The sequence below is a fragment of the Amblyraja radiata genome, chromosome 11 (genome assembly GCF_010909765.2).
Source record: "Amblyraja radiata isolate CabotCenter1 chromosome 11, sAmbRad1.1.pri, whole genome shotgun sequence".
NCBI lineage: Eukaryota > Metazoa > Chordata > Chondrichthyes > Rajiformes > Rajidae > Amblyraja > Amblyraja radiata.
The window spans coordinates 64,182,481-64,207,473 of NC_045966.1; the positions used below are offsets into that span (position 1 = coordinate 64,182,481).

Here is a 24,993-nt window from a genome sequence, read left to right on the forward strand (position 1 = left end):
CGAACCTGCCTCCACCACTTCCACTGGAAGGTCATTCCACACCGCTACCACTCTCTGAGTAAAGAAGCTCCCCCTCATGTTACCCCTACCCTTCTGTCCCTTAATTCTGAAGTCATGTCCTCTTGTTTGAATCTTCTCTATTCTCAAAGGGAAAAGCTTGTCCACATCAACTCTGTCTATCCCTCTCATCGTTTTAAAGACCTCTATCAAGTCCCCCCTTAACCTTCTGCGCTCCAGAGAATATAGACCTAACTTATTCAACCTTTCTCTGTAACTTAGTTGGTGAAACCCAGGCAACATTCTAGTAAATCTCCTCTGCACTCTCTCTATTTTGTTGACATCCTTCCTATAATTGGGCGACCAAAATTGTACACCATACTCCAGATTTGGTCTCACCAATGCCTTGTACAATTTTAACATTACATCCCAGCTTCTATACTCAATGCTCTGATTTATAAAGGCTAGCATACCAAAAGCTTTCTTTACCACCCTGTCTATATGAGATTCCACATTCAAGGTACTATGCACGGTTATTCCCAGATCCCTCTGTTCAACTGCATTCTTCAATTCCCTACCATTCACCATGTACGTCCTATTTTGATTGGTCCTGCCAAGGTGTAGCAACTCACATTTATCAGCATTAAACTCCATCTGCCATCGTTCAGTCCAATCTTCCAAATGGCCTAAATCACTCTATAGACTTTGGAAATCCTCTTCATTATCCACAACACCCCCTATCTTGGTATCATCTGCATACTTACTAATCCAATTTACCACACCTTCATCCAGATCATTGATGTACATGACAAACAACAAAGGACCCAACACAGATCCGTGAGGCACCCCACTAGTCACCTGCCTCCAACCCGACAAACAGCCATCCACCATTACCCTCTGGCGTCTCCCATTCAGCCACTGTTGAATCCATCTTGCTACTCCTGCATTTATACCCAACAGTTGAACCTTCTTAACCAACCTTCCATGAGGAACCTTGTCAAAGGCCTTACTAAAGTCCATATAGACAACATCCACTGCTTTACCCTCGTCAATTTCCCTAGTAACCTCTTCAAAATGTCAAGAAGATTAGTCAAACATGACCTTCCATGCACAAATCCATGTTGACTGTTCCTAATCAGACCCTGTTTATCCAGATGCTTATATATATTATCTCTAAGTATCTTTTCCATTAATTTGCCCACCACTGAAGTCAAACTAACAGGTCTATAATTGCTAGGTTTACTCTTAGAACCCTTTTTAAACAATGGAACAACATACGCAGTACGCCAATCCTCGGGGACTATTCCCGTTTCTAATGACATTTGAAATATTTCTGTCATAGCCCCGGCTATTTCTACACTAACTTCCCTCAATGTCCTAGGGAATATCCTGTCAGGACCTGGAGACTTATCCACTTTTATATTTTTCAAAAGTGTCAGTACTTCTTTTACTTTGAAACTCATAGTATCCATAGCTACTCTACTGGTTTCCCTTACCTCACATAATTCAATATCCTTCTCCTTGGTGAATACCGAAGAAAAGAAATTGTTCAATATCTCCCCCCATCTCTTTTGGCTCTGCAGATAGCTGTCCACTCTGTCTCTCCAATGGACCAATTTTATCCCTCGTTATCCTTTTGCTATTAATATAGCTGTAGACCCTTTGGATTTACTTTCACCTTACTTGCCAAAGCAACCTCATATCTTCTTTCAGCTTTTCTAATTTCTTTCTTAAGATTATTTTTACATTCCTTATACTCCTCAAGCACCTCATTTACTTCATGCTGCCTATAATTATTGTAGATCTCCCTCTTTTTCTGAACAAGATGTCCAATTTCCCTTGAAAACCAGGGCTCTTTCCAATTTTTACTGTTTCCTTTCAACCGAACAGGAACATAAAGATTCTGTACTCTTAAAATGTCCCCTTTAAATGTCCTCCATTTCTCTTCTACATCCTTCCCATAAAACAAAATGTCCCAGTTCACTCCTTTTAAATCATTTCGCATCTCATCAAAGTTAGCCTTTCTCCAATCAAAAATCTCAACACTAGGTCCAGTTCTGACCCTCTCCATAATTATATTGAAACTAATGGTATTGTGATCACTGGACCCGAAGTGCTCCCCAACGCATACCTCCGTTGTCCCGTATCATTTCCTAACAGGAGGTCCAGCACTGCCCCTCCTCTAGTAGGTACTTCTATGTATTGCTGTAAAAAAACTATCCTGCACACATTTTACAAACTCCAAACCATCCAGCCCATTTACAGAATGTGTTTCCCAGTCTATATGTGGAAAGTTGAAATCTCCCACAATCACTACCTTGTGCTTACTACTAATATCTGCTATCTCCTTACATGTTTGCTCTTCCAATTCTCGATCCCCATTTGGCGGTCTATAATACACCCCTATAAGTGTTGCTACACCTTTCCCACTTCTCAGTTCCACCCAAATAGCCTCCCTAGATGAGCCCTCCAATCTATCCTGCCAAATATCTTCCCTGACTAGCAATGCAACACCTCCACCTCTTGCCCCTCCAATTCTATCACACCTGAAGCAACGAAATCCTGGAATATTTAGTTTCCAATCACACTTCCCCATGTTTCACTGATCGCCACAACATCATACTTCCAGGTGTCTATCCAGACTCTAAGCTCATCCACCTTTCTTACAATGCTCCTAGCATTAAATATGCACATTTAAGAAACCCCCCGCCTCTTATTATCTGTTTATTTCCTTTTTCTTCTTTCTCCTCTTGTGTCCGAGTGCTTCCCTTTTCTGCTTCCTGCCTCCCATTCTGTCTACTAGCTTTCTCTATTTGAGTCCCTCGCCCCAACCATTCTAGTTTAAAGTCTCCCCAGTCGCCTTTGCACAATTCCCCGCCAGGATATTGGTCCCCCTCGGGTTCAAGTGCAACCCATCCTTTCTGTACAGGTCCCACCTTCCCCAAAAGAAGTCCCAATGATCCAGAAACTTGAATCTCTGCCCTCTGCACCAGTCTTTCAGCCACGCATTTATCCTCCACCTCGCTCCATTCCTACTCTCACTGTCGCAAGGCACGGATTATTCAGCAACGAGCGCCTTGTAACCTTCTATGTTGTTCAAGAAGGAACTGCAAATGCTGGAAGATCGAAGGTACACAAAAATGCTGGAGAAACTCAGCGGGTGCAGAAGAAGGGTTTCGGCCCGAAACGTCACCTATTTCCTTCGCTCCATAGATGCTGCTGCACCCGCTGAGTTTCTCCAGCATTTTTGTGTACCTTGGAGCCTTATATGTTTGTTTCCTATGGCAACCAAGGTCATTGTTCTCATTGCCCAATCGGCGCGCGTTTGGCGAACGCCGCCGTTCTATCCCCGGGGGCCGTATAAATACCGGAGCGGCGCCGAATTGCGTCACATTCTCGAGAACCTAACGAGCGGAGTAACATGGTCAGCGCGCGGGAGAATGTCCGCGGGAGGCGCGTGTTCCCCCGGGCGAGGGATGCATGGGGGAGGGAAGCGATTGTCTTCAGACACCGGACACGGGAAGGGGAGAGCGCACCCGGGAAATGGGAACGTGATAGATAGCTGGGAACTTAGAGCGGAAATGAGACGGCGACGGGGGGAGGGCGCAGGGTAATATTGGGCAGGGAAATGAGAAATGCAATTTCGAGGAATTTGAGGGTTACAATCGGCGAAGGCAGCGTGGAGAGTCTGCGAATTGCAATGTTGGGTGGAACTGAGAAGGTGGTCATATTGGGCGTGGGACGGTGAACGATCAGGGGCAAACAGGCTATGAACAAGTCCAAGTGGTGATCAATAGGAATTATGGAAATCACGCGGCCCGCAGCAGTAAACGAGTAATTACCAACGCGCTCCTGTCGCCCTAATATCTCACCGCCTGTTTCACCTCGCCAATAGCGCGAGTGTCTTTCAATCCACATCGGTCAGGCTGGGGTCCAGGTTGGCAACGCTTGCTGGGAGTTGTATTGCCTGGAGCACGGGATCCAACCAGATGGACAGATGCCCAGCGACTCGACCATCGGTGGCAGCGACGATTCGTTCAACACCTTCTTCAGCGAGACGGGTGCGGGCAAACACGTACCAAGGGCCGTGTTCATCGACCTGGAGTCCACGGTGATCGGTAAGTTGGAGGTTGAGGAGAATGTTGGGCGTTCTCTTAAGACCTTCCCGTGCGGAGAGGGGGCAATGTGTGGCATTGGTTAATTCTCTCTCTGTGCCGCCACACAGATGAGGTGCGGACCGGCACCTACCGGCAGCTCTTCCACCCCGAGCAGCTCATCACCGGCAAGGAGGGCGCCGCCAATAACTACGCCCGGGACCACTGCTCCATCGACAAGGAGATCGTGGACCTCGTCCTGGATCGCATCCGGAAACTGGTAGGTTGCTCAGGGACTGCAAATTGCCGACTGCCGCTCCGCGTGCTTACAACGTCAATGTATCCGGTTGCACTGGACTATTCGCGAGTGCTGCGGCCACGGTGTTCCCAAATACTCATTGTCACCGCTCTATTTATCACTGAGATACTCACCGAACCATCTCGCTCTGTGCCTGTGTAGAGAGCATCATGACACTCTCGTGTCGCTCTTCCCCTTTAAACATTGGCACAGAATTGAGGTTTTGTCCCTTCTCCACCCTCAGGCCGATCTGTGCACCGGACTGCAGGGGTTCCTCATCTTCCACAGTTTCGGCGGCGGCACCAGCTCGGGCTTCACCTCCCTCCTCATGGAGAGACTCTCCGTCGACTACGGCAAGAAATCCAAGCTGGAGTTTTCCGTCTACCCGGCGCCGCAGATCTCCACCGCTGTGGTCGAGCCCTACAACGCGGTGCTGGTCACCCACTGCACCCAGGAGCACTCCGACTGCGCCTTCATGATGGATAACGAGGCCATTTACGACGCGTGTCGGCGGAACCTGGACATCGAGCGACCCACCTGTACCAACCTCAACCGCCTGATGGCACAGTTAGTGTCGTCTATCATCGCCTCGCTGCGGTTCGACGGCGCTCTCAACGTGGACTTGACTGAGTTCCAAACAAACCTGGTTCCCTACCCACGCATCCACTTCCCGCTGGTCAACTATGCTCCCATTATTTCTGCAGAGAATGCTTACCACGAGGAACTATCCGTCTCCCAATTCACCAACGCCTGCTTCGAACCGGCCAACCAGTTGGTGAAGTGCGACCCTCGCCAGGGGAAGTACATGGCGTGCTGTATGCTGTACCGCGGGGACGTGGTGCCCAAGGACGTCAATGCCTCCATCGCCACCATCAAGACCAAGCGCTCCATCCAGTTCGTGGACTGGTGCCCGACCGGGTTCAAGGTGAGTGTGACCAACGCTCGCGTTTCCATGCACACCCATGCAGTCTAATTGATCTGCTGGAATAACAACATACATGCAACGACTCAGAATACATCCTTGGCACTATTTGTACTCAGCAAATAAATCATATCAGCACCCGAAGGACACGCACACACCCATCTTCAAGGGTGTGAATATTTTGCAAAGGGTGCAGGAGGGTCTCATCCGGACAGTCCTTGGCCTTGCGGCCTTGCGTTTATGGGAGAGGTTAGATAGGCTAGGGATTTTTTTATTTGGAACGTAGACATCTGAGGGGCAGGACATATCTTGGTGTGCAATATCACGAGGGACTTAGATACGATGTGCTCTCATCTTAACATCTCAAAACTGGATGTCCTCTACGTGAGGCGAGTGATGAGATATTAAAGAAGGACCTCCCGAACAATTAATCTATTCATAGCTTAATCCGCAGCTTGAACGAGTTGTCAGGTAAATCTCGAAACCCTTACGTTTACCACATTTAAAGCATAGATAGAAATTCCCAAAACATAGGATGCACAGGAAGGGTGTAGAAGGATAAAGGCCAGTCGCATGCAAATGAGACGAGCCCAATATGCCAACTGTGGGGCATGGACAAGGTGGTTGGAAGAGCTCGCTTCCCTGCTGCACAACATCATACCTTCATGACTCTAACACACTTGTATCGGAGCTTGCGGTTCTGATGGCAATCCGGAGAATAATTACAGCCAGAGATTTCTTTAACGGAATCGCTAAGCTGTTACTCAATGATCATTTGTACAATTTAAGGGCGCTGTACTATACTGACAATGCAAGCATTTTTGTACAAGTAGAATTAATTTTAAAATGGTTTTTTTCCGGCTGCAGGTGGGCATCAACTACCAGCGGTTGTGCCGGGGGGCGACCTGGCCAAGGTGCAACGCGCCCTCTGCATGGTGAGCAACACCACCGCCATCTCCATGGCCTGGACCCGCCTCAACATCGTTCGACAAGATGTACGCCAAGCGGGCCTTTGTCCACTGGTACGTGGGAGAGGGGCTGGAGGAAGGAGAGTTCCAGGACGCGCGGGAGGACATGGCGTCGCTGGAGAAGGACTACCAAGAGGTGGCCGTGGATTCCGCCGACCTCGAGAGAAGGGGGGAAGAGGAAGAATAAAATGTATTAATTTAGTAGTTTAAAGTTTAATTTAATACAGATTTAATAGATTATATTGATAGATATTATACTTATGATGATAAAATTATTTTAAGGACCGATTGTTTTGTCGACTTATTTGAGAAGTCGGAGAATGGAAAATAACAACATTGTTAGGCAGAAAGTGGGGAGAGTAATTTGGGAGCAGCTGTTCTTATGTAAGTCCTCATCCCACCTGTAGGAATCATTTAAAGACGAGGTGATGGTAATTCAGCTCTGGCGTACTTCACAGAACATGAAGGACGCGGATGGTGGTTTTCCTGAAGCTTGGATGGTAAATTCAGTCAATAAGAAAAGAAGAAACTACACCGGCGGCGCAGTGGTACAGCTGGTGCTTTACAACGCCAGAGACACGGGTTCGATTCTGACTACTGGTGCTTATCTGCACGGAGTTTGTATGTTCTCCCTGTCGGTTTTCCCAGCGCGCTCCGGTTTCCTCACACACTCAAATGTCTTACAGGGTCGCAGGTTAATTTGGCGTCTGTAAAATGTCCCTAGTGTGTAGGATAATTTTCAGGTAGGGGAATTGCTGGTCGACCGCACGCTCGGCTAGCCGACGGGACTCTTTTCGCGCTGTATCTATGAAAAACAAATCACACTTGAAGGAAACTGATGAGTCTGAAGTCGGGCCTCGAATCGAAACGTCACCTATTCCTTTTCTCCAGATATGCTCCCTGACCGCGGCTATTCCAGCATTTTGAGTCTATCATCGGTAGTAAACCAGCATCTGTAGTTCATTCTTACACAAAATGAAATACAAGTAAATTTTAGGATGTTGAGATGGGACAGCGTCCCGATAGAATATACAAAAAGGAGCAAAGCACTTAGGTAGGGAATCGGGAAGGTCAAATGTCTTTGGCCAATGGGAATATGAAAAATCCCATGGGTTTGAGCTATATATGGATTATACGAGAGGAGACGGGGAGAGGGAAGGACCATTAATAGGTGATGGAATTTAATACTGAGAAGTGTGAGGTGTTGCATTTTGGGACGTCGAACAAGGGAAAGAGCTACACAGTAAATGGCAGGGCTCTGAGGAGTGTTGTGGGGTAGAGGGATCTTGGCGTGCAGGTGCACGGTTTCTTAAAGGTTGAGTTTTAGTTAGATAAGGTAGTCAAAGAGGCTTTTGGCACATTGACCTTTATCAGTAAGAGTAATGTGTATGCAAGTTGGGAGGTCATGTTGCAGTTGCATAAGTCGTTGGTGGGACCGCATTTAGAATATTGTGCCCTATTTTTGGGCACCATGTTATAGGAAAGATATGTTTAAGTTTAAAAGGGTTCAGAAACGATTTACGAGGATGTTGCCAGGACTAGACGTTGTGAACTATAGGGAGAGGTTGAGTGGACTGAGGCTCTATTCCTTGGGGCGCTGGAAGATGAGAGGTAATCTTACAGAGGTGTACAAACTCATGAGAGGAATAGATCGGGTAGATGCACAATCTCTTGTCCAGAGCAGGCTAAATCGAGAACCAGACCACGCAGGTTCAAGGTGAACGGGAAAAGATTAAATAGGAATCCGAGGGGTAACTTTTTCACACAAAGGGTGGTGGGAGTATGGAAAAAGCTGCCAGAGGAGGTAGTTGAGGCTGGGACTATCTCATAATCTATATCAGAAACAGTTAGGCAGGTCCATGGGCAGGACAGGACAGGTTTGGACGGATATGTACCAAGCGCAGGCAGGTGAGACTAGTGTAGCTGGGACAATGTTGACTAGTGTAGGCAGGTTGGGTCGCAGGGCCTGTTTCCGCACTGTATCAGTCTATGACTCTATGACTCTAATGCCCTTATCGAATGAGGCATGCACGGTGGCGCAGCGATAGAGTTGCTTTCTTGCAGCGGCACACATATGGGAGTGAACTTGACAACGTGGCATTCTACGTACCTGTCCTCGGGATGTCGTCCGGCTCTACCCTCACCCGATTGAACCGACTGACCCAGCCCCGCCCCTGGCGCACACAACATGAACTTCCATCCAATCTGGCAGCTCCAGACAATGTGTCGCATCCGCCGAACGCGCCGTTTATACCTCGCCCGAGAGAACGTTCTATGCAGCCAGAACGCGCTACGATTGGCTGCCAGCGAACCCGCCCGATAGAACGCGCAGTGATTGGCTGCCAGCGAACCCGATTGGTTCTCAGCGCGAGTGACGCAACACAGGCATCGCGTTGTTTTATTAATGAGCTCACATGCCGGGTCGGTGCTTTGAACATAAGATTCAGGAAGTCATGTGGCAGCTTAATAGCATTTATTTTAGGCAGCATTTCTGGATATTGTGTGTAATTCAGCTTGCCCCACGACTGGAAGGGTGTGGGGGCTTTAGATAGGAAGCACAGGAGACTAATCGCGATGATGCTTAATTGGAGGGTATTAACAAAAAGGAGAATTTGGGCAAAGTTGTTCTGGTCCGCAGGAGGCTTTGGAGAATATCTGCAATCATTTTGATTTTTTTTTAAAGATATAGATAGTGCACGAATCAGAACATGAATGAATGAATGAATGAATGAATGAATGAATGAATGAATGAATGAATGAATGAATGAATGAATGATGAATGAATGAATGAATGAATGAATGAATGAATGAATGAATGAATGAATGAATGAATGAATGAATGATAGAATGAAGGAACAAAGGTATCAATCAATCAATCAATCAATCAATCAAATATCTATCAATCAATCAAATATCTATCAATCAATCAATCAAATATCTATCAATCAATCAAATATCTATCAATCAATCAATCAATCAAATATCTATCTATCAATCAATCAATCAATCAATCAATCAATCCATCCACCAATCCATCAATCCATCAATCCATCAATCCATCAATCAAACAATCAATCAATCAATCAATCAATCAATCAAACAAACAAACAAACAAACAATCAAACAATCAATCAATCGCAGTTGGGGGAAGCTGGTGACGCAGTAGCGACGTAAAATGATAGGAAAGGAAGGATGTCAACAAAATAGAGAGAGTACAGAGGAGAATTACTAGAATGTTGCCTGGGTTTCAGCAACTAAGTTACAGAGAAAGGTTGAACAAGTTAGGGCTTTATTCTTTGGAGCGCAGAAGGTTAAGGGGGGACTTGATAGAGGTTTTTAAAATGATGAGAGGGATAGACAGAGTTGACGTGGAAAAGCTTTTCCCACTGAGAGTAGGGAAGATTCAAACAAGGGGACATGACATGAGAATTAAGGGACTGAAGTTTAGGGGTAACATGAGGGGGATCTCCTTTACTCAGAGAGTGGTAGCTGTGTGGAATGAGCTTCCAGTGAAGGTGGTGGAGGCAGGTTCGTTTTTATCATTTAAAAATAAATTGGATAGTTATATGGATGGGAAAGGAATGGAGGGTTATGGTCTGAGCGCAGGTATATGGGACTAGGGGAGATTATGTGTTCGGCACGGACTAGAAGGGTCGAGATGGCCTGTTTCCGTGCTGTAATTGTTATATGGTTATATGGTTATATGGTACTTAGTGCATACATATCATTTAGTACAAAAAACAAGAAACAGAAAACAAAACAAGGGGGGGGGGATAGGTGCACAATTCTGCGGCGCTATATACATATCTATAAAGGCAAAATGGTGAAGGATGAATAGGTAGTATTCTTAGGCAGATGTTTAAAAGTTATATTAAAATATTAAAAATTATTTTTAAAATATTAAAAATTACAGTTACAATACACATTACAATTCCAAATTTCAGTACGTGGATAGAATAGATGGAAGTCCGGGTGTTGGGCAATGAAGTCAGTGCATGTGTGAGTTAAGAGTAGTTATGACTTTCGGAAAACAACTGTTCCTGAGTCTATTTGTCCTAGTTTTGATGCACCTATAGCGCTTTCCAGAGGGCAGCAGGTCGAACAGTCCAAACGCAGGATGGGAGCTGTCCTTGATGATATTCTTTGCCCTGCTAAGGCAGCGGGAGGTGTAAATATCCATCAGGGAGGGGAGAGGGCAACCAATGAGCTTCTGTGCTGTAATACCAACCAAAGCAGAAGAGAGACAATGCTATGAAATTGACTTGAGAGAAACATTCCTGACTGATTGAACCCTCACGAATGATCGAACTACAGAAAGTCGAGAGAACATGTGGTTCTGTGAAGAAACTTGGGGACTTCAACTCGAAGGACATAAATTTGTTTTAGATTATAATTCAGTAAATTTGTATAAAGAGGAGGAAAATTATGGAAACATTTATGTAACTATTTCCTTGTGTATTCTATCTGTGTCTGCACAAGATTGCTTTCCGAAACTGCCTAGGGCACAGGTAATTGACATGTCTCGGTCAAGAGATTAAGAGTCTATCACAGAACTTGCAGAACGGCTAATCTTGCTCCGGTGTAACTTTCAACAGCTAAATGTTATTTCCTTTGAATTCTGAGTGTCCTTGTTCATTACCATTTGTCTGGATGCTTTTTGTCTAAATCAATGTATAAAAGAGATGGTTTTCAACATTAGCTCAGAGAGGACTCCCACAGACACTTGGGATCTGTGTGACTCTCTCTCTCACAATAAAGTTCGTTCAGTTTCTACCGTTTTTGTAATAGTCTTTGTTGGAAAATTTCTAACACTTTCCAAACCGAGGGCCTGGGTTCTTAACATCCAGGGAACCATTGAAGGTTTCTAGCAGACTCCTGTCCAATGGGTCATGCCGGCATCTTGATAACCAGCACGGGTTTCCCTCGTTTAAAGGCGCAAATCTTCATTTTTAGACCACGATCAGTAACATTCGGCCCATCGGGTCCACGCTGACCATCCCACACTGATCTGTTTTGTAGTAAATGCCTACTATGTTCTGTGTGCTGAAGCAAAGCAAGAATGGCATTGTCCTATCAGGGACACATGAAAATTAACTCACTTGAACTTGAACTTGAACCAGCAATTCCATTCTCTCCTGTCACTTATATCCTAACGCTCGTTCAGTCCCATATTTAGCATTATTCCTCCTTGCGACTTGCCAATTACCCAGCACCAGCCTCTTTGCGATGAAGGGAGCGGTGGGGGGGGGGGGGGGGGGGGGGGGGGGGGGGGGGGGGGGAGTGGGAAGGGGTAAGGTGGCGGCACGTCGGAGGTTATGATCGATACCGGGTCCACAGCGCTCTGGAACAGCTGCTTTCGTGGAACTCCAACCCTAGCGGGAACCATTTGCAATTTCCAGAACTCCATTGGGTGGCCCCGGCTTCTTCCAATCGTACAACCAAACTGGCGTCCCTCGGGTAAAAGAGCACCGATTTATCTTTCACCACTCACTTATGCACACTGCCTATTAATCCATCGCGGACATGTTGACGCGACAAAGCAATGGAGGTTGGCTTTTATTCGCTGCGCCACTGCCGCCACCTACCGGCGGCAGATGCATCTCATCTTGAATTCAGATTCAGATTCAGATTCAATCCTTATTGTCATTGTGCAGTGTACAGTACAGAGACAACTAAATGCAGTTAGCATCTCACCCAGAAGAGCGAACATAGAATAATGAACAGTAACATATATATATATGTGTACAAACAGTAGCAGTAGTGCAGTCTTTCTGGGGGAAGGAGTGTCCGGGGGGGGGGGGGGGGGTGACTGCCAATCACCAAGGTACAGAGTTACCTAGGTACACCAAAGTACATCGCTTGCTTTGGACAGACTCAGTGGAGGGGAGTGCGGAACCGGTGATGCGTCGGGCAGTTTTCACCACCCTCTGCAGTGTTTTCCGGTTGGAGACAGAGCAGTTGCCATGCCATACTGTGTTACAGTTGGTAAGGATGCTCTCGATCGTGCTGCGGTAGAAGTTCACCAGAATCTGAGGAGACAGATGGACCTTCTTTAGTCACCGCAGGAAGAAGATACACTGGTGAGACTTCTTGACCTGTATTGAGCTATTGTGGGTCCAAGAGAGGTCATCAGAGATGTTGACCCCCAGAAACCTGAAGCTGGAAACACGTTCCATGAATATGGATGTCATCCTTCCAATCTGTCTGTAAGCGAACTAAACGCCGTTTCTCTCTCTCCCGCAGGTGGGCATCAACTACCAGCCCCCGACGGTGGTGCCTGGGGGCGACCTAGCCTAGGTGCAACGCGCCGTCTGCATGCTGAGCAACACCATCGCCGTCTCCCTGGCTTGTACCCGCATGAACCTCAAGTTCGACAAGATGTACGCCAAGCGGGCCTTTGTCCACTGGTACGTGGGAGAGGGGCTGGAGGAAGTAGAGTTCCAGGACGCGCGGGAGGATATGGCGTCGCTGGAGAAGGACTACGAAGAAGTGGGCATCGATTCGGCGGATCTGGACACTAGAAGGCCGAAGAGGAAGAGTGAATATCCAGAAAGACTCGTTTAATTTTATTATTAATGTTGTAAATATAATGTATGAAATGTAATAAATGTATTTTAAATGCAATTCGTCTTCCCTCCTACTTAACGCTATAATTTCGCTTGAGACTTTGAACTTTTACTTCAGCGTGCGAGCAGGTCATTCGCCCCACTGAATTCGCGCTGAGCAGTACACCGTTCCAGGTACACTGGCACTGTCCTACACACAAGGGACACTATATGTATTATAGGAAGCCAATTAACCTGCAAAGATATTAGTTTCTGGAGTGTGGGAGAGGAAATCGGAGCATCCGGAGAAAACTGGTGGTGTGTGAGGCAGCAACTCTAACGAAGTGTCATTTGCCGCCGAGAGACAGACCCACAGAGACATTGTACCATAGTGCATGGAAATAGTCAACTAGTCAATGCCGACAAATTTTTCCGCCTAACCCACTCCCATTTTCCCACGTGTGGCCCAAGACCCACTAAAGCTTTCTTAACCATACATCTGTCCTGGTGTCTTTATGTTGTTATTGATCCTGCCTCAACTACTTCCTCTGGCCGCTCGTTCCATATGCCCACCGTGGAAAGGTTCCCTCGGGTTCGTCTTAAATCTTCCCCCCTCTCAACTTAACCCCACGTCCTGTCTTTCCCGATTCCATTACTCAGGGTAAAAGACTGTTAAAACCTTCTGGAAGTATATAGGGAGAGATTGAGGAGTTTGGAACTCTATTCCTTGGAGCGCAGGAGAAGAGGGGCGATCTTATAGAGGTGTACAAAATTATGTGAGGAATAGATTGGATAGGTGCGCAGAGTCTCTTGTCCAGAGTAGGTGAATCGAGGACCAGCGGACATAGGTTTAAGGCTAAGGGGGAAATATTTATAGGAATCTAAGGTGTAACATTTTCACACAATAGTTGAAGAGGGGTTTCGGCCCGAAACGTCGCCTATTTCCTTCGCACCATAGATGCTGCCGCACCCGCTGAGTTTCTCCAGCAATTTTGTCTACATTCGATTTTCAAGCATCTGCAGTTCCTTCTTGAACATTCACACAAAGGGTGATGGGTGTATGGAACAAGCTGCCAGAGGAGGCAGTTGAGGCACGGACTATCCCAACGTTTAAGAAATAATTAGACAGGTAGATGGATAGTACATGTTTAGAGGGATATGTGAATTAGCACACTCTATTCCTCTCGTGATTTTATACACCTCTATAAGAACACCCCTCAGCTTCCTGTACTCCAAGGAACCGAGTCGCCGCCTGCCCAACCTCTCTCTGTAGCTCAGACATTCGAGTCCGGGCAACATCCTCTAAACCTAGGATCCCGGGAATGAGTAGGTTAACCTATGAAGAACGTTTGTCCGCACTGGGACTGTACTCGCTGAGGTTTGGTCGATTGAAGGGAGACCTCATTGAAACATACAGAATAGTGAAAGGCTTGGATAGAGTGGATGTGGAGAGGATGTTTCCACTTGCGGAGAGCCTAGGACTGTAGGTCATAGCCTCAGAATTAAAGGACGTTATTTTCGGGTCGGGGGCGAGGAGAAATGTATTTAGTCCGAGGATGGTGAATCTCTGCATCCCCATCTAAAAGCCTCTTAAAGACCACTATCGTATCTGCCTCACCCCCCCCCCCCCCCCCCCCCCCCAGCAATGCGTTCCAGCCCCCCACACACACACACAACCAAACGAGCCCTGTACATCTTTAAACTTTGCCCCATCACGTTAAATCTATCCCCTCTAGTAATTGATCTGTCTAACCTATCCAACCAGGCCCTTCGGCCCACCCACTCCAGGCCGACCATTAATCATGCGTTCACAAGCCAGTTCCACGTTATACCCACTTGCCCTTCGCTCCCGACACACTTGCGACAATTTATGGCCAATTAACCCACAAACCCATTGCATCATGAGATATAGGACCATCATTAGGCCATTCGGCCCATCAAGTTCGCTCCGCCATTCGATCATACCTGATCTATCTTTCCCTCTCAACACCATTCTCCTGTCTTCTCCCCGTAAACTTTGACGCCCTTACTAATGACGAACCCTGTCCATCTCCGCCTTAAAAATACCCAATGACTTGGTCCCCATCGCGGTCTGTGGCAATCAATTCCACAGATACACCACTCTCTTCCTGTTGATCTACATTCGAAAGGTGCGTCCTTTTATTCTGAGTATGTGCCCTCTGGACTCTCCCATTAGTGGAAACATTCTCTCCACATCCACTCTATCCAGGCCTTTCACCATTCGGTAAGTTTTAATGAAGTATTCACTGGAATTTGGAAGGATTAGCGGGTATCTTATACAAACATTTTAAATTCTTGAGGGATTGGACAGGCTAAATGCAGGAAAATGTTTCCCATGTTGGCTAAGTCCAGACGAATATCCGGATCACCGTGTAAGAATAAGGGATAGACCATTTAGGACTGAGATGAGGAGAAACATTTCCAGCCAGAGAGTTGTGAATCTGTGGAATTCTCTGCCACAGAAGACCGTGGAGGCCAATTCACTGGATGTATTCAAGAAAGAGTTGGATATGGCTCTTAAAGCTAACGGAATCAAGGGATATGTGGGGAAAGCAGGATCGGGTGCTGATTTAGGATGATCAGCCGTGATCATATTGAATGGCGGTGCTGGCTCGTAGAGCCGAATGGCCTACTTCTGCACTAATTTCAGTGTTTCTACGTGAGTTTTCTAATCACACTCCAAAGACATGCAGGTTTGCAGGTTAATTAGCTTGGTGTAAATTGGCCTTAGTGGTAGGCGCAAAGGCGTAAGAGTTTGCAGGAAATCGGCTTGGTATAAATGTAAAACTCGGGAGAGGAACTTGCAACATCGCAGAAATGACAAGTAAACGGCATACCCGTGGGAACTCGGTTAAACTCTTGATCATACACTTGGAATCTTGTACACAACCACGAGTCTTTCACTCGGGGTACCTCGTGTGTCAGCTCGCACCGTGAGACAGGGCTTTAAACTCACTGAAAGAGGACAAGCAGGTTACCTGGAAAAATGCCAGAAGGACAGCGAGAAGCTGTGGAGGGAGGTTATCAAGTCGATTGGATACCAGAGGGACCTAATGAAAGCAGAAGAAAATGCGAGTAAAATACAAGCCAATCTGGAAGAATTAATCTACCTCTGCCGTGAAGTTGGAGAAAAACACACACAACTTAAATGTGTCTACAACTGTCTGGGGAAGAACGTGAATGGCAAGTTCAGTGGTATCGTGAGAGAACAAATATTTTCCTCGGATTCATAGAAGAGGTGGAAAAGTCGTTGTCGGAAATCATGACACGAACATTCCACGCTACAGAGGGAGAAGCTAGGCAACAAGGTGATGAAATGGAAGAAGAAATTAGACCCCAAGACATATTGTCAAATGTCTCAACACGAAGATCAAGACATAAATCTCGTTCTGTAGCCATTTCAAGTGCAAGGGTCTCTGCTCAAATTGAAGACGAAGCTGAGGTAGCTGTTTTCTCGCTACAAATTGTCGCCTTGAAGAAAAAAACAAGAAGAACAGCTGAGGAGAGAGAAGAGACAGCTGGAAATAGCCACGGAGTTGGCAGTTGACAAGACGAAGAAGGAGACACTGGAAACTCGGGGTTCTGGATGCGGCTCGAGATATCTCAGAAGAATAGTTCCTTAGTGCAAGAAGGAGCTGTTAAGCTAGAAATAGCAGCAAATACAAATCTACAGCCAGAGAATATCTGACTTGACTCAGAATTATCACTGAATAAGTGGTTGGGCGATAAATCTTCATCTAAGCAACCGGGTGCCAGCAACTCTGCATTCTTCTCAGAGGCCCAATACACATGCTCGAGCAAGCCAGGATTGGCAGATGCCTGTTTATCATCCATTGGCGCCCAGCCAGGGACAAACAACTAGCCATGGGACTCGGCACAAACCTTACCCACACCAGTACCATTTTAAGAAGCCTATTTTTACCGTTCTACTGAGTCCAATGAGGGGTTTAAATAAGAAATCTGTGAATTTGTGAAGAATCAAAATAAAATTAGCGAGTCTCTAGCTCAACATAATATCTCTTCCACCTTACCTCCAATAGAAATTCCTAAGTTTGACGGTGATCCTATGCAATATGAAACTATCCTAATGGCGTTTCACGAAGGAGTGGAAATGAAAACTACTAATGAAAGAGATAGTTTACGATTCCTGGAGCACTGCACAAACGGATATGCAAAGCAGCTTGTTGGAAGTTGTCGACATTTTGCATGCTGATGAGGGCTATCAAATGACAAGGAAATTGCTTAAAGACCATTTTCGTAATGGACAGAAGATTATTTCTGCATACATGAAGAAGGCCTATGCTCGGGCAGCTATCAAGGCAGAAGGCATGAAGATGGTGCATAGGTTTGCGATATTTCTTAGAGGTTGTTGTAGCTCGATGAGAAATATCAACCACATACAAGAAATGAATGTTGTTCGCAATATGAAAACTAAAACTCTAAAACTGCCATATAGACTTTGAGAAAAGTGGAGGGATAAAACAGCTCTGATAGAACTAAACAGAACAGTTTCCGGTTGGCGGCGCGACTGACGTTGCAGCGGCACCTGCAGCCTGTCAGGCGGTGGGGGGGGGGGGGGGGCTTTTAAAATCTCTTCGGGACTCCTTTGTCGCTGGGGCCTAGTACCGTGGAGCGGCCTCCAACCGGAACGACCTGGGGGCTCCAGTCGCGGAGCCTGCGGACTACTCACCATCGTGGGGCTGGCCGGCCTCGCAGTGTGGGGAGCTCGATGCTGCGGCCCGACTCCGGTGCTCGGAGGCTCCAGACGCAGGCTCGGTGGACAGTAACATCGGGAGCTCGCGGGTGCCTCGTGCGAGACCGCTTTTCGGAGCTCCCGCAATGCAACTTCTCCCGCCCGTGTCGCGGGGTTGGAAAGACCCGGAGCGGGGCTGTACATACATGCAACCTATACCCAGCCACTGACACTCTCCTCCGTTTAGCGGAGTTGGTCCTCACCCTCAATATCTTTACATTTGACTCCTCCCATTTCCTCCAAACACAAGGCGTAGCTATGGGCACACGCATGGGCCCCAGCTACGCCTGTCTCTTTGTCGGGTACGTTGAACAATCCTTGTTCGAGGCGTACCAGGGCCCCATCCCCGACCTCTACCTCCGCTACATTGACGACTGCTTTGGTGCCACCTCCTGCACCCACACACAACTGACTGACTTCATCCACTTCACCACCAACTTCCATCCGGCACTCCAATACACCTGGACGATTTCCGACACTTCCCTACCATTCCTTGACCTCACCATCTCCATCGCAGGGGACAGACTCCTGACCGACATACATTACAAACCCACTGACTCACATGGCTATCTGGACTACACGTCTTCCCACCCTGCCCCCTGTAAAGACTCCATCCCCTACTCCCAATTCCTCCGCCTATGCCGCATCTGTTCCCAGGACGAGACATTTCATACCAGGGCATCGGAAATGTCCTCGTTCTTCAGGGAACGGGGATTCCCCTCCGCCACCATAGATGAGGCTCACACCAGGGTCTCATCCATACCCCGTAACACTGCTCTCTCTCCCCATCCCCGCACACGCAACAAGGGCAGAGTCCCTCTGGTCCTCACCTTTCACCCCACCAGCCGGCAAATACAACACATAATCCTCCGCCATTTCCGCCACCTCCAACGTGACCCCACCACTCGCCACATCTTCCCATCTCCCCCAATGTCTGCCTTCCGCAAAGACCGCTCCCTCCGCAACTCCCTCGTCAATTCTTCCCTTCCCTCCCGCACCACCCCCTCCCCGGGCACTTTCCGTTGCAACCGCAAGAAATGCAACACCTGTCCCTTCACCTCCCCCCTCGACTCCATTCAAGGTCCCAAGCAGTCGTTCCAGGTGCGACAAAGGTTCACCTGTATCTCCTCCAACCTCATCTACTGCATCCGCTGCTCTAGATGTCAGCTCATTTACATCGGTGAGACCAAGCGTAGGTTGGGCGATCGTTTCGCCGAACACCTCCGCTCAGTCCGCAATAACCTACCTGACCTCCCGGTGGCTCAGCACTTCAAGTCCCCCTCCCATTCCCAATCCGACCTCTCTGTCCTGGGTCTCCTCCATTGCCAGAGTGAGCAACAGCGGTAATTGGAGGAACAGCACCTCATATTCCGTCTGGGGTCCTTACGTCCTTATGGCATTAACATTGAATTCTCCCAATTTGGCTAGCCCGTGCTGTCTCCTCCCCTTCCTTAACCCTCTAGCTGTCTCCTCCCACCCTCCCATCCGCCCGCCCTCGGGCTCCTCCTCCTCCTCCCCTTTTCTTTCTTTCTTTGCCCACCCCCCATCAGTCTGAAGAAGGGTTTCGGCCCGAAACGTCGCCTATTTCCTTCGCTCCATAGATGCTGCTGCACCCGCTGAGTTTCCCCAGCAATTGTGTGTACCGGGGCTGTACATCGCTCGGCACGGCTTCAACGGTCGCGGGACATGCCAACGCTCGCCGCGGGATCCCGCATTGAGACATTAAGACCTGGAGCGGGGCAGTACATCGCCCGGCGCGGCCTTAACGGCCGTGGGACTTAACATCGCCCGCCTGCGGAGAAAAATGGTGCACAGGGGAGAGAAAAGACTTTGCCTTCTATCACAGTGAGGAGGAGATTCACTGTGATGGATGTTTGTGTGAATTGAATTGTTTGTGTGTCTTGTAGACATTGTTCTGTTTGTATGGCTGTAGAAACAGAGTTTCGTTTGAACCTAATTTGAGGTTCAAATGACAATGAATACATATTGTATTGTATTGTATACACGAAGAGGAGAATCGAGAGGACATGCTTCCTGATCTGGTGAATTTTATAGAAAGGGAAATACAGTTAATGTCAAATTTACGCTATGGGAGTATTAACGATCCTAAACCATCAACTGTCAAAGGTTCTACTTTTACTAACACAAAAGGAAGATCGGGACCTAAGGAAAGTAGTTTTGCTGCCGCTGTAATACCTGTTGAAACAACAGGTGTGAAAAAAAGAAGTGCATCTACCATTAAGCCACGAGGTTTCTGTTTGTCATGTGATGAGGTTGGTCACACCATAAGGTGGTGTCCAGATTTCAAGAGGAAGGAATATAAAAAAAAGATGGACTTCTTAAAGGAGAAGGGAATCTGCTTTGGATGTTTGAAGAAATGACACATGGCTAGAGACTGCGAGAGTCGTATAACTTTTGATAAGTGAAATCAATATAATCCAGATTACTTCATACTGAACAGAAGAATACGGAAAAACCACCAGAGCAAATAGAACAGAAGGAGAGGCCAGATACGAGTGATGCTGTTACCTCACCTCAGATAAATGTGCATATTGGGGCCGGGGTAGAAACATGCATTTCTCCATCTTACCAGTAAAGGTAAGGAACACTGAGGAAGGTCCATCTGTCTGCTAAACTGCTGGAGTCTTTCTACCGCTGTTCGGTAGAAAGCATACTGACTTACTGCATAACTGCCTGGTTTGGGAACTGTTCAGCAGCTGACAGAGCAGCTCTCCAGAGGGTGATAAAAACTGCCCAGGGTATCATTGGACTCCCGCTGCCCCCTCTGGAGGACATTTACCACTCCAGGTGCCGCAGCAGGACCTGTAATATCGTGAAAGACATTACACATCCTTGTCACCACCTTTTCACACTGCTGCCCTCAGGAAAAAGGTACAGGTCGCTAAAGTCACGCACTGCCAGGCTCAAGAACAGCTTTTACCCATCAGCAATCTTGGAACTGATCTCTGGCTCGGGAGCGAGTTATGGGGAAGGAGGGGGGGGGTGGGGGGGGGAGGGAGACAGTGTTAATTTATGTAAATGTGAATCCATGGGTGGGTCTAAGGAGGGAGGGAGTGTAAAAAGTATGAGTATGTGAATGTTTGAAGTTATTTTAAATGGAGAGACACAGTAATCTCGTTGTATGTGACACATGCAATGACAATAAAGCATTCTGATTCTGAGCAACAAAGCGAATAGTCTTGCAAACATATGCATGTGTGGATCATGGGAGCTCGGCTACCTTTTGCACATAAAGCTTGACGAGAGGGCTGGACATCACAAGAGAAGAGATTAAAATTTTCGTGCGTGCCATGAATGAGGAGATATGTTGTAATCGTCATCGTTTTCCAGGTATGGAAATATCTAATCCGGTTGAAGACACTTTTATACAAATATCCGATGTGTTTACACATGAAACCATGCCGGGTTCTTATCAAAATATACCCAGCAAGAAGACTTGAAACAATGGCCTTGCTTGAAGGATGTCAAGATACCTAGAATAAATTCTGGTATTGACCTACTTATCGGAACAAATGCTATGAAGGCATTTGAACCTAATGAGTATGTCAGCGGTCAAGGGGGTGGACTATTTGCTGTGAGAACTCTTCACGGATGGGTCGTCTATGGCTCCTTGAAAAGGAACAACAAAAGCAGGAACCAGAATAATCGCCCTGCTGCTGCTGTCAGTCAAATGTCTATTGTTAAATTAGAACAGCTATTGATCAAGCAATACAATCACGAATTCAATGAAAGTACCAGTAGGGAATCAGAAGAGATGTCTAGAAAGTTAAAGTTCTTGGATGTTACTAAAGATGACAGTAGGATATTATTGTCTAGACTTACCTTTGAAACAAGAAGGTGTTAATCTGCTGAATAACCATCGCATTAGATAACAACGCACGCAGAACCTGAAAAACAAATTTGTCAGGAATACGAAATTTCATGATGAATATACATGTTTCCAAAAGGACATGATTGACAATGATTTTGCCGAAATTGTGCCAACAGGTCAGTTGAATCGAATTGACGAAGAGCTTTTGTATATTCCACACCACGGGGTGTATCACTCAAAGAGAGGGACATTGAGGGTGGTCTTTGACTGTGCTGCAGTCTTCAATTGAACAGCACTTAACTGTCAAATACTGCAGGGTCCGGAACTTACCAACTCCATCATCAGAGTTCTTATTAAATTCCAACAAGAACCGGTTGCTTTCATGGCTGATATTAAAGCAGTGTTTCACCAAGTCAATGTATCAGAAAAGCATATTGAACATTTGTGATTCCTCTGGTGGCCTGATGGTGATGTACAACAAGATCTCGTTGAATATCAGGTAAAGGTGCATCTCTTTGGAGCGGCGTCATCACCAAGTTGTGCAAACTTTGAATTGAGGAAACCGCCGAGAACAATAAAGCTCACTTCCCAAAAAAAGTGAAACTTACAGTAAAGAACAACTTCTATGTGGATGATTGTTTAAAACCCATGTCTACGGAACAGGAAGCAATTCAAATGGTAAAATATCTGACTTCCATCTGCAATAAAGGATGATTCACGCTAGCCATGTGGACCAGCAACAGCCGTGTTGTATTGGAATGCATTCCAGCAGATAACAGAGTGAAGGAGGCCAGAGAGTTGGATTTGGACGGAGAGAATCTGCCAATGGAAAGAGCACTATGTCGTTGAAACAGATGTGTTCAATTCGGAATCTCGATTCAAGAGCGACCTTGCACAAGAAGATGAATTTTATCCGTGATTGGTTCTGTTTACGACCTTTCGGGATTTCTTCCAGCATATACACTGTCAGCCAAGTTGATTTTCCAGGATCTTTGTAAGGAAAACCTTGGATGGGATGAGAGTATAACGCAAACCTTCTCTCGGCGATAGGCAGAGTGGTTAACGGATCTCAACGAGATCTCGGAATTTAAAATGGACCGGTGCATGAAGCCTACAAACTTCGGTTGAATCAGGTATGCACAGCTGCAGGTACACAAAAAAGCTGGAGAAACTCAGCGGTGCAGCAGCATTTGTGGAGCGAAGGAAATAGGCAACGTTTTGGGCCGAAACCCTTCTTCAGACATCTCTTTTCGGACGCAAGTGACAGTGGCTGTGGTACTGTTTCATATCTAAGCCTGGAAAATTATAACAACGAAGTACATGTTGCATTCGTAATGGGAAAGGCCAGAGTGGCATCATTAAAGCCAATGACGATTCCCAGAATGGAACTTACTGCCGCAGTCTTAGCTGTTAAAATTGACATAATGCTACGGAAAGAACTACAGCTTGAATTGGAAGAATCTATTTTCTTGATTGATAGTACTACAGTGCTTAAGTACTTCAACAACGAAAACAAATGCTTTCTAACATTTGTAGCAAACAGAATCTCCTATGTAAGGGGTGCTACTAATGTACGGAAGGGGGGGGGGGTGTCAAATCGGATAGTCAAGTACGGAGTTAAAGGGAAAGAGAGTAAAGGGATAGTTAATTACCCCAGAATTAACGGGAATGAAAGCTGACAAAGGGATAGGAGAGTATGGCCAAGTGTAGTACGGATCGATGTGAATGGTGAGATGCGTAAGGAATTAAAAGTACTGTATTTGAATGCGCGAAGTATAAGAAGTAAAGTAGATGAGCTTGAGGCTCAGATAGAGCTGGGTAGATATGACATTGTGGGGATTACCGAGACGTGGCTGCAGGAGGATCGTGTCTGGGAACTTAATATTCAGGGTTATACATCCTATAGAGATGACAGGCAGGTGGGCAGAGGAGGGGGCTAGCTGGTGAGGAATGGTATTCAGTCGCTTTCGAGGGAAGACATAGGGACCGACGAGGTAGAGTCACTGTGGATTGAGTTGAGGAATTGCAATGGCAAGACGACACTAATTGGTGTTATCTACAGACCCGCAAATAATAGCCCGGATGGGGGGGTGTAAGTTGCAGCAGGAGTTTTAACTGGCATGTAACAAAGGTAATGCCACTGCGGTGATGGGGAATTTCAATATGCAGGTAGACTGGGGAAATCAGGTTAGTTTCGGACCCCAAGCAAGAGAGTTTCTAGAGTGCCGCCGAGATGGATTCTTAGAACAGGTTGTAAAGAAGCCGACCAGAAGCCAACCACATTACTCTAAAACAAATTTAAATAGAATCTTCCCACATATCTCTCCTATTTGTGATAAATGTCAGCACTTAGAGGCTAACTTAACTCATACCTTTGTATATTGTATAGAAATCAAAAATTTCTGGACGGATATTTTTAGAATAAATTCTGAATTTGTCAACTTCCAATTGGATCCCGACTCAAAACTAATAATATTAGGAATATCAGAACAAAGCCTAAAACTTACAACAAGCCAAAAAAACTTTTTGGGGAAAAAATTAATATTAAAATTTTGGATGGGTCCTACAACCCCCACAATTAAAATGTGGATTATGGAAATGTCGGAGACTTTACATTTGGAAAGAACTAGACTTGTCTTAATTGACAAACAAGAATTATTTGTTAGAATATGGTCTCCATTTATTGACTTTTTGAAAGGGTCAATTGGTCCAGCACGGGAATCTGACAGAAGCTCGAACTCAGGATTAGAAGAATAGATATGTTTTATAACCTACGGACCTATATCCAAAGTTGTATTATTGATAAATTACTCCATTCTTCTTTATTGTGCCTTTTTTTTCTTCTCTCTTTCTATCGATTAAAAAAAACAAAAACAAATAGAAGCAGAGTTAATATACAACTGATAAATGAGGACCACTATTATTTTGATAGTTGGATTCCCACCTATTAGCAACGTGTGATTGATATACAAGAAATGCTTTTATTATGATATGCACATGCTTCTAATAAAAATATTATTAAAAATAAAAAGAAGTCTATCACCTGCGATGGAGACAGTGAGGTCAAGAAATTGTAGCGAAGTGTCAGAAATGGTCCAGGTGTATTTGAGTGCCGGATGGAAGTTAGTGGTGAAGCGGATTAAGTCAGCCAGTTGTGTGTGGGTGCAGGAGGTAGCACCAAAGCAATCGTCGATGTAGCGGAGGTAGAGGTCGTTGATGTGTCGAGGATTGTTCGACGTACCCTACAAAGAGACAGGCATAGCTGGGGCCCATGCGCGTGCCCATAGCTACGCCTTGTATTTGGAGGAAATGGGAGGAGTCAAACGAGAAGTTATTGAGGATAAGGACCAACTCCACTAGGCGGAGAAGAGTATCAGTGGACGGGTATAGGTGGCTTCTCTGGTCGTTCGATAGCCCTCATCTGCAGGCATATGTCAACAACTTCTAACAAGTTGCTTTGAATATCCGCGTGTGTATAGCCCACGTAAATGTAAGCAGTCTCTCTGATTAGTAGTTTTCATTTCCACTCTTTCCTCAAACTGGTCCAAGAAAGTTTCATATTA

The 24,993-nt window shown here is 46.2% G+C and overlaps 1 pseudogene; it reads left to right on the forward strand.

Moving 5' to 3' along the window:
• The first annotated feature begins 3,880 nt into the window (after positions 1 to 3,880).
• On the forward strand, positions 3,881 to 12,843 carry LOC116978427 (annotated as a pseudogene).
• The last annotated feature ends 12,150 nt before the right edge of the window (positions 12,844 to 24,993 follow it).